Source organism: Ranitomeya imitator, chromosome 1, assembly GCF_032444005.1.
Source record: "Ranitomeya imitator isolate aRanImi1 chromosome 1, aRanImi1.pri, whole genome shotgun sequence".
Lineage (NCBI taxonomy): Eukaryota > Metazoa > Chordata > Amphibia > Anura > Dendrobatidae > Ranitomeya > Ranitomeya imitator.
In genome coordinates this window covers 1116577575-1116596732 of record NC_091282.1, presented here as the reverse complement: position 1 = coordinate 1116596732, position 19158 = coordinate 1116577575, and the positions used below count along the sequence as shown (strand labels likewise).

At 43.0% G+C, this 19158-nt stretch overlaps 1 protein-coding gene across 6 annotated transcripts in view; it reads left to right on the top strand.

Annotated features, from left to right (window-relative positions):
• Positions 1 to 19158, top strand: part of MICU3 (mitochondrial calcium uptake family member 3) — a 270957-nt gene that overhangs the window by 192235 nt on the left and 59564 nt on the right. The window lies entirely within an intron of this gene.

Sequence of the window (19158 nt, the reverse complement as noted above, 5' to 3'; positions counted from 1 at the left end):
AAATAATGGAGAGATCTGTAACTTTTTTTGTAGGTACTGTACATTTCAAATGTAAGAGACAGAATGTAAAACTGGAAAATTATATTGTATGATTTTTAAATAATTAAGTTGCATTTTATTGCAAGAAATAAGTATTTGGTACAATAGAAAAACAGAATTTAATATTTGGTACAGAAACCTTTGTTTGCAATTACAGAGATCAAACGTTTCCTGTGGTTCTTGACCAAGTTTGCACACACTGCAGCAGGGATTTTGGCCCACTCCTCCATACAGATCTTCTACAGGTCTCACGGAGGGAAGGAGGTTGTTGGCCAAAATTTTGCAATACATGACACCACCCATCCTCCCTTCAATACGGTACAGTTGTCCTGTACCCTTTGCAGAAAGCATCCCCAAAGTATGATGTATCCATGCTTCCCGGTTGGGACAGTGTTTTTGGGGTTGACTGAGTATTGTGTTACTAGTGGTAATGTTTGAGACTGTGGTCCCAGCTCTCTTCAGGTAATTGACCAGGTCTCCTGTATAGTTCTTGGCTGATTCCTGACCTTTCTCAGAATCTTCCTTACACCACGAGGCGAGATGTCGCATGCAGCCCCATACGGAGGAAGATTGACAGTCATTTTGTGTGTCCTCAATCTTATAATTGTGCCAACAGTTGTTTGTTGCCTTCTGACGCAGCTGCTTTGCCTATTGTCCTGTAGCCGATCTCAGCCTGGTGCGGGTCTACAATTTTGTCCATGGTGTCCTTAGACAGCTCTTTGGTCTTGACCATGGTGGAGAGGTTGGAGTGTGATTGATTGTGTAGACTGGTGGTTTTAATACAGATACAGTAATGAGTTCACCCAGGTGCAATTAATACCGTTATTGAGTATAGAGTAGGAGGGCTTCTTAAAGAAAAACTAACAGGTCTATGAGAGCCAGAATTCCTGCTGGTTGGGGGGCGTGGCTATGTAACTTAAAGAGAAGTCGCACCTCGTGGAGCTCCGGCCATCCTGACTCGTATCCTGCCATAAAAAAACCCTAAACCACTGATTGTACCGGCCGGAACGGTACTCTCAGGACCTCAGGAGCCCGGTGGTCTCTTTGACTGGCAGTTTTGGAGTCCTGGGGCGACAGACGTGGAGGCGGCCTGGAAGGGCGACAGAATCCCTGGGCTGCAGCGGCCATTTTTGTGCACATGCTCCGGCGGGCAGGACGCAGCACCAGCCGGGTGTCTCTTCCCCTGAGACACAGCAGATGCCTGCGCTGCAGTGAAGGAGCGCTGGGGAACGCCGGATAACAGGTGCGGGGTCTGGAGTGGTCGGCAGTGCCCGGGTAGGCAGCAGACCTTATCATAGCGCGCACTCCAGCAGCAAGGAGAGCGGTGCTTTACAGTTCATCAGCGGTGCAGCTTGAGGAGTGAGCTGATAACCTGAAATAGTAGGGGGGGGGGTGCGGTGTGTGCCCTGGAAGATTGGGCCCTGCATCCCCTTTACCAGATAAACCCCTGCTGGCGCCATAACTCTGGAGGGATTAACCCCCTCCCTGCTGCTCTGCCTGTGGGGGCTGTGAGGCTGCTTCAAGGCGCAGTGCCTGGACGAATCCTCAGTTGCTACTTCATTAACCCCTGACAATCTTTCTGCCTGGCCAGTAACCCTTCTAGGATCTGCTTGGATATTTAACTCTGCTGGGACTGTTGCTGTGGAATAGACTAGCCATAACTATAAAGGTGATCCTTTTGTGGGGCCCTTCTGCTGATCACTATGCATCATTCCAAAGGTGCTGGGGCTGCTGACAAATTAAGGAAATATGCCAGAGAAGATGCCCCTGATAATATACGCACTCTCAGAAATAATCCTACACAGAACCAACGGGGGAAAAATCGTCTCTCTGACAGTAATGAGGAGGGAGAGCAAGACGATCTGACTCTTAAACAAGCGTCTGAGCAATTAATGCAGGCCATATCCCTCACTAGATCTTCTCTTACTGAAAAGATAGAAGACGTACACACAGAAGTGGGCCGTCTGTGCCACGATATGCAAGCTATGAGAGGACGTATCTCGGAAATTGAAACAAGAGTGTCTCATATAGAAGACACCATTACCCCTATGGAAGCTAAGTTGTCAAAGGCTGCCGGTTCTGTAAATGCCTGGAAACAAAAAGCAGATGACCTGGAAAACAGACTGCGCCGCAATAATATTCGAATCATCGGCCTACCGGAACGTTCGGAGGGTCAGCAACCTGAGCAATTTCTAGAGGATTGGCTTAAAACCTCCCTGGGAGATGGATTCTCCTCAACATTTTCTGTGGAGAGGGCTCATAGGGTCCCAACCAGACCTCTTCCCCCCGGAACTCCGCCCCGGCCTTTTTTGGCGCGTCTCCTCAATTGCAGAGACAGAGATGCGATTCTTCGCTTGGCGCGACAGAAGGGCCCTATTAAGTTCAATAATGCTGCAATTTCAATCTTCCCTGATTTCTCCATGGAGCTCCAAAAGCAGCGGGTTCGGTTCATGGAAGTTAAGAAGCAGCTCAGGGATAAAAACATTGTCTACTCCATGCTTTATCCGGCTCGGCTCCGCGTTGTCCATGAGGGTTCTTCCCTGTTCTTTACAGATCCGGCGGAGGCAGCAGAATGGTTGCGGTCATACAAGGTGTCTGGTGTACCGGACTCCTGAGCTGTTATAATTGTTCAATGGCAACACAAATTGGAGCTCTCTGTATAGGTGCTGAGCTTATCAAAAAATACCGGACGCTGGTTTCAGTGAGGGTATCCCCTTTGCTATCTGACTGTAGGAGTGTAGGATTATACTCCTCTACTGTTCAAGTTTTGTTTTGTATGGGTTTTTATACCAGTTTTGATTGTTTGATAAGTTTGTTAGTCGCCATTGGTAATTTTGTGCTCTGCGGTATGTCCCTGATTCCTGTTCAGGTTATGGTGTATATTTTTCCTTTTTCTAAGTGTAGATATGGGGTCTGAGATTATATGCATGACGTGGAACATACGGGGTATTAAGACTCCCCGAAAGAAAATAAAGGTCTTTTCGCAGATTAAACGCTATCATCCCCATGTGGTAGCTCTTGTAGAAACACATCTGACCAGAGACACAGTTAAATGTACACAAAAGCCCTGGGTGCAATGGTCCCTTCACGCATTCCATACCAGTTATTCAAGAGGGGTCTCACTGCTGATACATAGGAATGTTAGATGGGAAGCTAGAGAGGCACGACGAGATCCAGAGGGTCGCTTTGTTTTTGTACACGCCTTTATTAACACACAGGAATATGTGATATTATGTGTCTATAATCCCCCCCCCCGGCTAATATATCGATTCTTCGCATGGCAATGGGTTTCTCCCTAAATTATCCTGATGCTAGCGTTATTTGTATGGGGGATTTTAATTTAGTCATGGATAATTCCATGGATAGATTGAGGCTTGACGACGTGATATCTGGAGGGCCTTCTCCCCAGTCCCCCTCACAATTGGCACTGTTTATGGATGGTAGTGGATGGTTGGACTTGTGGAGAATACGTCACCCTGAGGTAAAGGAATACACTTGCCATTCATCAACTAAGCGGTCTCTATCTCGTATAGACTACATATTTGGATCTTGCGGCCTGGCATTATGGGTGGATAGTAGGGTTGAGCGACCTTCACTTTTATAGGATCGGGTCGGGTTTCACGAAACCCGACTTTTGGAAAAGTCGGGTCGAGTGAAATCGGCCGATCCTATAAAAAAGTCGGGGTCGGCCGAAACTCGAAACCCAATGCAGTGCATTGGGTTTCCATGGTTCCCAGGGTCTGAAGGAGCGGAAACTCTCCTTCAGGCCCTGGGATCCATATTTAAGTGTAAAATATAGAATTAAAATAAAAAATATCCTTATACTTACCCTCTGACGCGCCCTGGTACTAACCGGGAACCTTCCTTCCTTAGAATCAGCCTTCCAGGACCTTCGGTGACGTCGCGGGTGACGTCGCGGCTTGTGATTGGCCGCGCGGCCGCCCATGTGACCGCTCGCGCGGCCAATCACAAGCCGCGACGTCACCCGCGACGTCACCGAAGGTCCTGGAAGGGTTGATTCTTAGGAAGGAAGGCTGTCGGAAGGAAGCAGGGCGCTTCCGAGGGTGAGTATATTCCTATTAGGTATATACTCACCCTCGGAAACGCCCTGCTTCCTTCCGACAGCCTTCCTTCCTAAGAATCAGCCCTTCCAGGACCTTCGGTGACGTCACGGCTTGTGATTGGCCGCGCGAGCGGTCACATGGGCGGCCGCGCGGCCAATCACAAGCCGCAACGTCACCGCGACGTCACGGCAAGGTCCTAGAAGCGCGGATTCGAAGGAGGAAGGCTGCCGGTTAGTACCAGGGCGCGTCAGAGGGTAAGTATTGCAATATTTTTTATTTTAATTCTATATTTTACACTTTAATCTGAATTCCGATACCAATTCCCGATATCTTAAACATATCGGGAATCGGGATCGGAATTCCGATTCCAGATTCAAAAGATCGCCGACTTCATGGCCGACCCCCCACTGGGGTCGGGTCGGGTTTCATGAAACCCGACCTTGCCAAAAGTCGGCGACTTTTGAACAATTTCGACCCGTTTCGCTCAACCCTAGTGGATAGTGTTGAACATGGCAATAGGGGGGTATCGGATCATAGTCCAGTGATTCTTAAACTTAAATACGGTAAATTAAATAATAATATACCCTGGAAATTGAACCCCTTTTGGTTGAAATTAATAGATTCTAGTGATAGAACGGTTGATCAGCTGAAATGCTTTATCTACACTCATCCAGACCCTCCAAATCTTGGTTTATTTTGGGATACTCTAAAAGCATACTTAAGGGGATGTCTATCCTCCACGATCTCTTATATCAAACGGATAACGGCGGGGGAAGATGGGGAGATGGAGCGACGGTTGAGAGACTCGGAGGCCGCCTATGTGGCTAACCAAACTAGTGGTAACAGGGCGGAATGGCTTACTTCCCAGAGGTTATATACTCAATATATAGACACTAAATCAAAACGCAAATTATTCTTTACCCGTCAATCCTACTTCGAATTGGGGAACCAGGCCAGTACATTTCTAGCTTTTTTAGTACGCCAACATAACACCTCTAATACAATATTACAAATCCGGGCACTTGACGGTACATTGGTATCCTCTACTGAAGGGATTCTCCGGTGTTTTCATGATTATTATAAATCATTATATAGGGCTAGTAGTGATCTTGGTGTCCCAGAATGTTTAGACTATCTATCGGATATAGCGTTCCCCTCACTGAGTCCAGCCCAGCAAGCCTTCATGGAGGCTGAGTTTACCTTAGAGGAAGTAGAGCAAGCTATCACGGATATGGCCACTGGGAAGGCCCCGGGACCTGACGGATTTCCCGTTGAGTTATATAAGAAATATCGAGGCCACTTGGCACCACTTTTACTGAAGGTACTTCGGAATATATGGGAGGGAGAACTCATGCCCGAAACATTTTACGATGCAAATATTATTGTACTTAAGAAGGAGGGAAAAGATCCTCTGGGTTGTGGATCGTATCGCCCCATATCTCTTGTAAATGTAGATTACAAAATCTTCACCAAAATTTTAGCTACTAGGCTGAACACAATCATACTGGACCTTGTACACCCAGACCAAACCGGCTTTATGCCTGGAAAAAGCACTTCCATCAATATCAGGCGGGTCCAATCGGTGATTCAATACAGTTCTCTGGAGTTAGATAATAATTGGGCATTAGCATCGCTAGACACGGCCAAGGCGTTTGACTCTCTTGAGTGGCCTTTCCTATCTGCATGCCTACGGAAATACGGTTTTGGGGATAAATTTATTAGAGGGATAGACACATTATATAAGAATCCCAAGGCGCGTATAATTGTGAATAACTCCATCTCTGATTCTTTTACCCTGCACAGAGGAACCCGCCAAGGATGTCCTCTGTCCCCGGCCCTTTTTGCCCTTGCAATAGAGGCCTTGGCAATACGCATAAGATCCTCTATGGATCTTAAGGGAATAAATATTGCGGACCGTGTGGACACTATAGGACTCTATGCCGATGATATGATAATATTTATGGATAAAATGGAAGAATCATTGCCACAAGTAATAGCGACCATAGATAAATTCAGTAAATTCTCTGGTCTTTATATAAATTGGGATAAATCTGCCCTGATGCCTCTATCTCACACTCCGATGCCCGATCTCGAGGCTCTATCGCCTCTGCCTATCGTTTCTAATTTCAAATATTTAGGTATCCATATGTCTCAATGTATACGGCTGGACCTTCAATTTAACATCTATCCGTTACTGGATATGGTCAAATCTAAATTCATAACTTGGAGCAAACTCCCTCTCTCTGTTGCAGGCCGCATTAATTTAATCAAAATGATATTGCTTCCCAAGCTTAATTACTGCTTTCAACATAGTGCTATGTCAATACCTAAGTCTTTCTTTACAAAATTAAATTCCTTAATCACATCCTTTATATGGGGGAAGACTAGGCCTAAACTTAAATTATCTACTCTGCAGAGACCGAAAAAAGGGGGTGGGGTGGCCTTACCAAATTTTTATTTGTACTATCTTGCTGGACAAGCTAAGGCGATAAATAAATGGATGCCCAATAACTCTCTGCCCAACTCTGAGAGTCATTTACTTCACTCTGCCCGGATTGATTGCCCACTGGGGTTCTTGGAGATAGAGAAAGTCAGTACTCCTCGTTTACTACCTTTACTCCGATTGGCAAGATTAATATGGAGACAAATTAAAAGAGTTATTAAATTTGTAGATATAGTAGCTGAAATGCCATTGTGGAATAATAGTTGTATCCCAGAGCTACTGAATCACCCATCTACTGATTTCTGGATCTCATGTGGTGTTCTCTCGGTAGGTGACGTACATGCCCAAGGGGTTTTTGTATCATTTGAACAACTGCAAAAAACTTATAACATCCCGAGATCTCAATTTTTCCGGTATCTACAGCTAAGGTCAGCTTTCCAGTCGCACATGCGAAGTGTTGGTACAGGTCGAGCGATTTCATCTTTACCTCTGATAGGCATTCTCAAATCACAGGGACCCCAAGGACTGATTTCCTCTTTGTATACATATCTATTATCTGTCGGAGATGGGTCCACCATCAATTCTATCAAAGGGAAATGGGAGGAACTTCTTCCTGATGTACTGGGGGAGGAATGGGAGGAAATTTTGGAATCTCCAACTAAAGTTTCTCCTTCAGTAAACAATAAGATGACCCAGTTATATATTATATACCAGACATATTTGACCCCGACACGACTTTTCAAAATGGGTCGCCTCCTCTCATCAGATTGTTTACGGTGTCGTACACATGATGCAGATTTTATTCACATGATTTGGAGGTGCCCGGTAGTTCTACATTACTGGAAAGAGGTGACGACACTACTAACATCTTTATTGTCGATTCCTGTCCCACTTGAGCCATTGACCTGTTTATTCGGGGTATGGGATGCGGAAACGTGGGATCACTATACTGGGATCTTCCTTCGTGAGACACTCTTCATGGCAGGGAAGGTGTTGGCATTAAGATGGATGGGTGGTTCCCCCCCGACTCTTAGAGCTTGGATGGATTTGGTGAATTCAATTATCCCGTATGAAAAAACACTATACCAAAATAGAGGATGTCCAGGTAAATTTGAAAAGATCTGGGGTAGATGGAACTCCTCTTATCATACTATATAATCTACACTGGCTAGATGTGTGTGCGGGGAGATGGATGGGTGGTTTTGGGGACATCGTTTGCAGAGCAGGATTTGCGTATGATTTTCCTTTTGGCGACTTACTATAGATGGTTAAAGTAGTTAAAGTTAATAATAGGTATTTCATAAGGTACTAGTGATTTAACATGCACAATGTATTACCCCTGTAAATTTTGGATAGGATATATCTCTGTAATTATCTGTATCCTGTGGTATAACTGACAATGACAAATGCAATCTGTGTAATGTTTGTTTTATTCTGAAATTAATAAACGAATTAAAAAAAAAGAATTCCTGCTGGTTGGTAGGTGATCAAATACTTATTTCTTGCAATAAAATGCAATTTAATTATTTAAAAATCATATAATGTGATTTTTTGGTTTTTATTTTAAGATTCTGACTTTCATTTGAAGTGTACCTACGATAAAAATTAAAGACCTCTCCATTCTTTGTAGGTGGAAAAACTTGCAAAATCAGCTGTGTATCAAATACTTATTTTCCCCACTGTACATAGTAACATAGTAACATAGTAACATAGTTAGTAAGGCCGAAAAAAGACATTTGTCCATCCAGTTCAGCCTATATTCCATCATAATAAATACCCAGATCTACGTCCTTCTACAGAACCTAATAATTGTATGATACAATATTGTTCTGCTCCAGGAAGACATCCAGGCCTCTCTTGAACCCCTCGACTGAGTTCGCCATCACCACCTCCTCAGGCAAGCAATTCCAGATTCTCACTGCCCTAACAGTAAAGAATCCTCTTCTGTGTTGGTGGAAAAACCTTCTCTCCTCCAGACGCAAAGAATGCCCCCTTGTGCCCGTCACCTTCCTTGGTATAAACAGATCCTCAGCGAGATATTTGTATTGTCCCCTTATATACTTATACATGGTTATTAGATCGCCCCTCAGTCGTCTTTTTTCTAGACTAAATAATCCTAATTTCGCTAATCTATCTGGGTATTGTAGTTCTCCCATCCCCTTTATTAATTTTGTTGCCCTCCTTTGTACTCTCTCTAGTTCCATTATATCCTTCCTGAGCACCGGTGCCCAAAACTGGACACAGTACTCCATGTGCGGTCTAACTAGGGATTTGTACAGAGGCAGTATAATGCTCTCATCATGTGTATCCAGACCTCTTTTAATGCACCCCATGATCCTGTTTGCCTTGGCAGCTGCTGCCTGGCACTGGCTGCTCCAGGTAAGTTTATCATTAACTAGGATCCCCAAGTCCTTCTCCCTGTCAGATTTACCCAGTGGTTTCCCGTTCAGTGTGTAATGGTGATATTGATTCCCTCTTCCCATGTGTATAACCTTACATTTATCATTGTTAAACCTCATCTGCCACCTTTCAGCCCAAGTTTCCAACTTATCCAGATCCATCTGTAGCAGAATACTATCTTCTCTTGTATTAACTGCTTTACATAGTTTTGTATCATCTGCAAATATCGATATTTTACTGTGTAAACCTTCTACCAGATCATTAATGAATATGTTGAAGAGAACAGGTCCCAATACTGACCCCTGCGGTACCCCACTGGTCACAGCGACCCAGTTAGAGACTATACCATTTATAACCACCCTCTGCTTTCTATCACTAAGCCAGTTACTAACCCATTTACACACATTTTCCCCCAGACCAAGCATTCTCATTTTGTGTACCAACCTCTTGTGCGGCACGGTATCAAACGCTTTGGAAAAATCGAGATATACCACGTCCAATGACTCACCGTGGTCCAGCCTATAGCTTACCTCTTCATAAAAACTGATTAGATTGGTATGACAGGAGCGATTTCTCATAAACCCATGCTGATATGGAGTTAAACAGTTATTCTCATTGAGATAATCCAGAATAACATCCCTCAGAAACCCTTCAAATATTTTACCAACAATAGAGGTTAGACTTACTGGCCTATAATTTCCAGGTTCACTTTTAGAGCCCTTTTTGAATATTGGCACCACATTTGCTATGCGCCAGTCCTGCGGAACAGACCCTGTCGCTATAGAGTCACTAAAAATAAGAAATAATGGTTTATCTATTACATTACTTAGTTCTCTTAGTACTCGTGGGTGTATGCCATCCGGACCCGGAGATTTATCTATTTTAATCTTATTTAGCCGGTTTCGCACCTCTTCTTGGGTTAGATTGGTGACCCTTAATATAGGGTTTTCATTGTTTCTTGGGATTTCACCTAGCATTTCATTTTCCACCGTGAATACCGTGGAGAAGAAGGTGTTTAATATGTTAGCTTTTTCCTCGTCATCTACAACCATTCTTTCCTCACTGTTTTTTAAGGGGCCTACATTTTCAGTTTTTATTCTTTTACTATTGATATAGTTGAAGAACAGTTTGGGATTAGTTTTACTCTCCTTAGCAATGTGCTTCTCTGTTTCCTTTTTGGCAGCTTTAATTAGTTTTTTAGATAAAGTATTTTTCTCCCTATAGTTTTTTAGAGCTTCAATGGTGCCATCCTGCTTTAGTAGTGCAAATGCTTTCTTTTTACTGTTAATTGCCTGTCTTACTTCTTTGTTTAGCCACATTGGGTTTTTCCTATTTCTAGTCCTTTTATTCCCACAAGGTATAAACCGCTTACACTGCCTATTTAGGATGTTCTTAAACATTTCCCATTTATTATCTGTATTCTTATTTCTGAGGATATTGTCCCAGTCTACCAGATTAAGGGCATCTCTAAGCTGTTCAAACTTTGCCTTCCTAAAGTTCAATGTTTTTGTGACTCCCTGACAAGTCCCCTTAGTGAAAGACAGGTGAAACTGCACAATATTGTGGTCGCTATTTCCTAAATGCCCGACCACCTGCAGATTTGTTATTCTGTCAGGTCTATTAGATAGTATTAGGTCTAAAAGTGCTGCTCCTCTGGTTGGATTCTGCACCAATTGTGAAAGATAATTTTTCTTGGTTATTAGCAGAAACCTGTTGCCTTTATGGGTTTCACAGGTTTCTGTTTCCCAGTTAATATCCGGGTAGTTAAAGTCCCCCATAACCAGGACCTCATTATGGGTTGCAGCTTCATCTATCTGCTTTAGAAGTAGACTTTCCATGCTTTCTGTTATATTTGGGGGTTTGTAACAGACCCCAATGAGAATTTTGTTACCATTTTTCCCTCCATGAATTTCAACCCATATGGACTCGACATCCTCATTCCCTTCGCTAATATCCTCCCTTAAAGTGGACTTTAGACAAGACTTTACATAGAGACAAACCCCTCCTCCTCTCCGATTTTTACGATCCTTTCTAAACAGACTGTAACCCTGTAAGTTAACTGCCCAGTCATAGCTTTCATCTAACCATGTCTCGGTTATTCCCACTATGTCAAAGTTACCTGTAGATATTTCTGCTTCTAGTTCTTCCATCTTGTTTGTCAGGCTTCTGGCGTTTGCGAGCATGCAGTTTAGAGGATTTTGTTTTGTTCCAATCTCCTCACTGTGGATTGTTTTAGAAATGTTCTTACCTCCCTTCAGAGTATGTTTTCCTGGGTCGTCTTTGTTCGAGTCTAATGTTTTTCTTCCCGTCCCCTCTTCTTCTAGTTTAACGCCCTCCTGATGAGTGTAGCGAGTCTTCTGGCGAATGTGTGTTTCCCAGGTTTGTTGAGGTGTAGTCCGTCTCTGGCGAGGAGTCCATCATACCAGTAATTCACACCGTGGTCCAGGAATCCAAATCCTTGTTGTCTGCACCATCGTCTTAGCCAGTTGTTTGCATCAAGGATCCTGTTCCATCTCCTGGTGCCATGCCCGTCTACTGGAAGGATAGAAGAAAAAACTACCTGTGCATCCAGTTCCTTTACTTTCTTCCCCAACTCTTCAAAGTCCTTGCAGATTGTCGGTAGGTCCTTCCTTGCCGTGTCATTGGTGCCAACATGTATCAGAAGAAATGGGTGGACGTCCTTGGAGCTGAAGAGCATTGGTATCCTATCGGTCACATCCTTGATCATCGCACCTGGAAGGCAGCATACTTCTCTTGCAGTTATGTCCGGTCTGCAGATGGCTGCTTCTGTGCCTCTCAGTAGTGAGTCTCCCACCACCACCACTCTTCGTTGCTTCTTGGCTGTACTTTTTGCTGTCACTTGTTGCTGTGTGCCCTTTTCTTTTTTGCTTGCTGGTATTGCTTCATTCTTAGGTGTGCCATCTTCATCCTCTACAAAGATTTGATATCGGTTCTTCAGTTGTGTGGTTGGTGATTTCTCCATGGTCTTCTTGCTTCTTTTGGTCACATGCTTCCACTCATCTGCTTTTGGAGGTTCTCTGACACTTTTTTCACCTTCTGTGACCAGTAGAGATGCTTCTGTTCTGTCTAGAAAGTCTTCATTCTCTTTGATGAGTTTCAAAGTTGCTATTCTTTCTTCCAGACCCCGCACCTTTTCTTCTAAAAGGGCCACTAGTCTACACTTCTGACAGGTGAAATTGGATTCTTCTTCTGGTCGATCTGTGAACATGTAGCACATGCTGCAGCTCACCATGTAGGTTGTCACATCTGCCATGTTGCTCCTAGATCCTGCTGACTTGCTGTGTGTTTGCCTTCTTGTGTAATCTAATCAGCCAAGCTCTCTTGCAATAATGTCCTACAGGCAAAAATTCTTGCTTGAATCCCTGGTTGAAGCTTGAATCCCTGGTTTGGTGATGCTTTCTAAGCAGCTGGTCCCGGCTGTACCCAACGATCTTCTAGCTTAGGGAGACTTCGCTTCTCCCAGAAGGCACCTGGAATATGCAAATTAGCCTCCTGAAGCTTGAATCCCTGGTTTGGTGATGCTTTCTAAGCAGCTGGTCCCGGCTGTACCCAACGATCTTCTAGCTTAGGGAGACTTCGCTTCTCCCAGAAGGCACCTGGAATATGCAAATTAGCCTCCTGAAGCTTGAATCCCTGGTTTGGTGATGCTTTCGAAGCAGCTGGTCCCGGCTGTACCCAACGATCTTCTAGCTTAGGGAGACTTCGCTTCTCCCAGAAGGCACCTGGAATATGCAAATTAGCCTCCTGAAGCTTGAATCCCTGGTTTGGTGATGCTTTCTAAGCAGCTGGTCCCGGCTGTACCCAACGATCTTCTAGCTTAGGGAGACTTCGCTTCTCCCAGAAGGCACCTGGAATATGCAAATTAGCCTCCTGAAGCTTGAATCCCTGGTTTGGTGATGCTTTCTAAGCAGCTGGTCCCGGCTGTACCCAACGATCTTCTAGCTTAGGGAGACTTCGCTTCTCCCAGAAGGCACCTGGAATATGCAAATTAGCCTCCTGAAGCTTGAATCCCTGGTTTGGTGATGCTTTCTAAGCAGCTGGTCCCGGCTGTACCCAACGATCTTCTAGCTTAGGGAGACTTCGCTTCTCCCAGAAGGCACCTGGAATATGCAAATTAGCCTCCTGAAGCTTGAATCCCTGGTACATGTCAGGCTTAATGGTGGTAAGTTCATCAGAAGCTATCAAACTGTTCCAGGTTGTGAGCCATAGAAGCTCGGTGGCCAGCAACTTGCAGTTCACCAGTATATACACCCAGGAGGCCCAAACCAAGAAATAGGATATCCCACCATTCATCAGCTCATTTCTCCCAGTCACTGGTATGGAAGTCACCATGGGTACAGGGCATCCTAGATCATGTCACATCGCCTCCTACATTTAGTTTTTTAAAATAATGAGAATAATATCACCACCAAAGCTGGAAAACCCCATCGTCTGACTGCTGCCGGGCTGACTTGGCACTCTAGGATTGTCAGATCTGACAGTCTGGTTGCTCTGGGTGCTCAGTACTATTCTGCATCTCCGATGATTTAATTGACATTAGTAAATAAATGTTTAGTTGTCCAATATCCAAGTTATTCAGCAAATTTATTTTTTTAAATATTTAAAGGGAACCTATCAGCATATTCATACCACCGAACGACCAGCAGCATGAATGCCAAGCAGCTGTGCCTGTTATACTACAAAATGCTGCAGCATTTCAGAGAAAATGTCTGAGCTCATCAAGACCAATGCAGCACATTGCTGCGCTGCGCCAGTCTTCCTGGGGTGAAAGGCGCCAAATTTACTCACTTAGTGAATTCAGTGGCTCTTCTGAGTGGCGAGCGGCTCCATGCGCCACGCGAGAAATGCTACTCCAGTCAACAACGGGTAGTCATACCCAAACCCTGGCTTCTTCTCAGTGTGAAACCAACAAATGTCACAACATTTTTCCGTAACTGGGAGATATGCAAAAACGTAGCAACTTTTCCAAGCTTTTACACCAGATTTCTGGAATAAAAGCTTTGATGGATCGGCCCCAATGTGTCTCGGATGACTCGAGCAAGGTGGGTCCTCGGCAGCTTCTCCTACACTGACTGGTCGCTCCTTATAAATAAACTCCATGGGGCTACACAGAGGCTTTAAAGAACTTCTTTTTAGTAAATCTTACTTCTTTTTCTGTTGTACTTCAGCTAGAACAGTTGGTCAGCCGCTCGCCATATATGTATATACAAAAGGTGGTTATATGAAGACATGAAAGCAACATGGTCATTTTCACACTTAATATTCAGGGACTCTCGGTTCAGGCCTTAATCTCTGGCTGATCAAACTATTCCGATTATTTTATTGATTTTGCTACAAATATTACTTATCCCTATTAAAGCCACACACTATCTATTCCAACAGAAATGTCCCCCAATCCCCTCTTATAACGCAGTAGTAACAATCCCCCTGAGATCGTGTGTAAATGCCCGCTGCCTGCCGCTGCACGTTTCCCCAGTGTCAAAAGTTAGTGTTGTTTTCTTTCCTTTTTCTCCTGTCACTGGAGCGTTCATTACAGTCCACTTTTAAGTGTTTTTGAGATCGGTATTTAATGACGATATGTCAATATTTTTACTGTTGCTAATTACTTGTTATTTTTGCTTTCCTTCATTCAGAATGACATTAGTAAAATAGGACTTGTCTGTCTCCTTGCTTTTTCCATAGGGATCTTTATTTATGTTGTGATTATGGTACAGTATCCACATTCCTACTGAATTACTACTTTATACCAGGCCAATGCAAAAAATAAGGGCGGTTTATATCCAAACTTAAAACACTTGTGCAGACATTCAGCGTGAAACTGAATGATAGTCAACATGTTGAAAAGAGTCGTGTCCCCAACTCCCCAAGATTAGTGGGGAGGTCGGGTCAGGCGGCGCGGATTGAGTTAAATACTTAAGCAATACCATCATATAAAGGCAGAAAAACCCTGCCAGCTTTCTACAAAGATGCCTCAGTCACCACATAAAGTGTAATTCAATGATATTTATTCTCCACCATTGTCAAGATCTCTGCTTTTTGCAATTCAACCTCTAGAAGCGTTACGTGTAATGATGAACTATGCACCCTGCAATCAGAACTGAAAGTTTCTATGGAACTGCAGAAACGAAAAATCATAAAGGAAATCTGTCACCATGACTTTACCCTCTAGACTACTTATATGCACATGTAGCTCTTTCAAAGACCAGTCCACCAATACCTTTACTTGGTTCCTCCGTTAGGGAGAAATCAGCGTTTGAATTGATATGCAAATGAGACTTAAGAGCTATTTGTAGATCTGAAGCTTCTGTCACTCCAGCTCTATTCTTCGCCCAGTGCCACCTCCTCCTGCTTGATTGACAGCTCCTTTTCCTGAAGTCACCCAACATAGAAGCTGTCAGTTTATTATTTACAAAACCCTCTTTTTGGTAAGCGCTGTGTTAATTCACCTTGTTCATAATTAACCACTTGGTTGTTGGACCTGTTTGTTAGATGGTATACTAGCGCTGTACCACTGAGTTTTTTTCTACAGCCGTGGTGGTTTTATTAGTTCCGGGGATCAGCCATACATCCTTGCCTTTTTTGGTTTTAGATATATTTTGTACTGTTTGTTATATTAGATTTGTTACAATAAAGTATTGTGCTTTTAACCCAGCACACTCGGTTTTTCTCCTATTTTCTTGTATTCATGGAGTGGGTTAATATGTGGCTCTCGCTGGAGAGTTATTTTCCTGTTTAATATATACGGGATTTAGTCAGTATGTGGTTTTCTAGCATTCTGATGTTATAGAAGCTGTCAGTTAAGCAGGAGAGGAGACGGAGCAGGGTGGGGAATAGAGCTGGAGTGGCAGAGGCATCAGATCTACATAGTCCTTCAGCCTCATTTGCATATCAGTTCTAAAGCTGATTTCTCAGAGCAATGGACTGGCCATATAAATGGCCATATAAAGATATTGCTGGACTTGTCTTTTAAAGAGCTATATGAGAATATAAATAGTTTTGGGGGGGTGACATCTGGTGGACAGATTCCCATTAAGAACTGAAAGTTATTTTAGAAAGTTCTATTACAGTAAATATTCTAAATTTACTGTAGCTGCACAGTTTGTCTTGGGCTTAGAAAACTTTGTCCAACTTGGATAGTTATTATGGATATAAAGAAACGGGAGAATATCACAGTGTAAGATACATTAGTTTAGCTACAAACAGAGAAAAGCATGAACCTGCCTCCCTCATAAGGAATCCTTTATATTAGCAATTGAATGGGCTTCTTTGTGATCAAAGATACATTGCACACTTCAACTTTCCCAGTGCTTGTAAGTAGCTACAAAGTGGTGTTCAATGCCACCGTATCATGTAGTTGTCAGAAAGCCAGAGCCGTAATGTGAATGCCTTTTGTTTCCATACCGCTCACTTCTGCCTTCTCTTTACTGATGTCATATAACTTTATCCCAGCCAAGACTTTAGCTCCGCGCACTATATTGCACTGTAATACTAGACAGAAGCTTCAGTTTCTGCAACTTGCATGTCTTCTTATTGTAATAAGTGCATAAACATACTTATTTCTTATAGTCATTGGAGACTTCACGAGTCACGGGCAGTGGTGTAACTCGAAGCTCATGGGCCCCAATGCAGAATCTCCAACAGAGCCACCGATTATTACAAGTCTTTAATAGTATTGGTCTTTTTATATAGGTCAAAATAACTTTTTGGGCCCCTTAGGCTCCAGGGCCCGGGTGCGATTGCAACCCCTGCACCTATTGTAGTTACGCCGCTGGTCACAAGACTGCTTTAAAAAAAAGTTTGTCACTCTTGCTACATTTAAGGTACCATATGATCCATAAGCCGAAGTTTGGGTTGTCTATTTTTCCAAACTCTGATCCTATCATCACACGATTACCCTGATCATTCCTGTGTTTTTGGAAAAATAGGCGCTTTAGCTTGAAGAACATAAAATAAACATATAAAATATATCTAAATGTGATAATTATTAAGTTTCTAAAGTTTTCTAAATTATACAATAGTAATAACAGATAATATTTTTTTCTATAAAGCTCGAATCAGAGTCGGTACCTTTCCACTTACTCTGACTTCAGCCAAAATTACCGTATCTCCGACTCCACAACTCTTGACTCCACAGCCCTAGCACCAAGAGCATGATATCCAGCACTTCTAGCATAGAATATTGATAGCCTGAGTTGATACATACACTAGCCTCTGACCACATCACAGTTCACCTGTACTTTTGCCATATTTATCAGAAAAGTTTCTAGTGCTTATGCCAAACTTATCCTCAAGGCCCTATTTACCCAAAGTGTGCCCCAAAAAAGTGTTTTAAATCTGATAGACCAATATAAAATTGAATTTATTTTTTTTTACTGGAAAGTGTTGACTTTTGTGCTTACTGAGGCATCCCACACTGCCCAATATATATTTTTTTAGTTCTGGTTGACATATACCACTGTATGCCTACACAGCGTGATATGTCAGAGCTTTCTGTCATGGGTAGTACTCCTAACATTTATACCCAAGCTCATATGTCATGTGAACCGAGCCCTCCCTAAAGCCTCCGTCCTTACACGTCAAACTAACGTAGTCTAAAGCCACCAATTTTGGTGGAACCAGCCAACATACAATGTGTTTGAGATCCCCAGGACTTCTGGTAGATGATCGAAGAGAGAAGGATTGATTGGGCAGTTTGAGTTCATGCCTAATCCTTTTATTCCAAGGTGTGTGGACTATCTAAAAACCTCTGGCCATATCAAGGGACCATCATGGTGATAGGAACACAAACTTACAAAGAGCATTTTTGTCTCTTCTGAATTAAAACTAGCAGGTGGTAGACTAACACCATAATAAACTGGTCACCTTAAGATTAGTGATGAGCGAATATACTCGTTACTCGAAATTTCTCGAGCACGCTGGGGGGTCCTCCGAGTATTTGTTAGTGCTCGGAGTTTTAGTTTTTATTGCCACAGCTGAATGATTTACATCTATTAACCAGCATAAGTACATGTGGGGATTCCTTAGCAACCAGGCAACCCCCACATGTACTTATGCTGGCTAACAGATGCACATCATTCAGCTGCGGCAATAAAAACTATATTCGCTCATCACTACCTAAGATCTTTTTTAACTCTGTTCACTTTGACCTAGTATGACAACATGGTCTACACAAAAGAAGTGCAGACATGAAGTCTTGGGGGATATGGCATACATAGCAGATAAAGAGCAATTATGAACAATCAAAATGAGACCCTAGTTCTAGTGGTGATTCACACCATCATGGCCTCATCTCAGCATAGGAAAGCCTTTCCCTTGTTTACCTTTCTTTCCTCCCAGACCTTTAATTGATTTCCAATTAGTAAAATCCCTCTACCCATAGAGTAGTGATAGGACCATCACGGGAACCCCCTCCACCATACTGTACATAGGCCGTGTCTGCTCAGACTTCAGTAATATTACGGTACATTCTCCTTTCCAGAAGTGGTAAAGTTTGTTTCTGGTAACCTTTTCATTTTCTTTTAACCCACTTTTGTTGTGAGATATTTTACCTGACCTAACAATTACGGCTACTAATCCCACTAACACAGGAATGACGGCAGCACATTCGCTATGTTTCCGCATACTTGTTTCCCAGGCTCCACTAATCTTTTAACATAACGTGCATGCTTTTCTCTCTCTTTTGTACGGGAGGGAATAAAGTACAATGCCGACTTTTCATACATTTTCATGGAGCTTCTCATGTTTGAGATACCTGAGGAAATAACCGATCAGACAAAAGACTATTTCATATGACTTTCCATCCATCATTACGGTTTTTACATACAGATCCATCGATAGGGGCCATTCCACTACTCAGGGTCGCATAATGTAATGCATTTACATAACATTGTTAAAAATATGAGTCATTCTTCCGGATTTGAAGTTGAGACCCTTTGCATTAAACATTTGGTGTAGAAAACTAGACACTTTATTACAATGAGGTTTTAGACAGCCATGTAAAGATTCTTGTAAAATAAGATGTGCCTGTGGCTAATGAAATGTTTCCTTGTACTAAAAGAGTAGTAGTAGAGTCTAGTAGACAAGATGAGTAGAGACCCTTTAGATACTACAGGATGACCTTATGGCATGTTGCTCTGCAGACTTCTTTGTTCTTCTCGTTTTTGTGTGGATTTTGTCCCACAGTCTAAACAT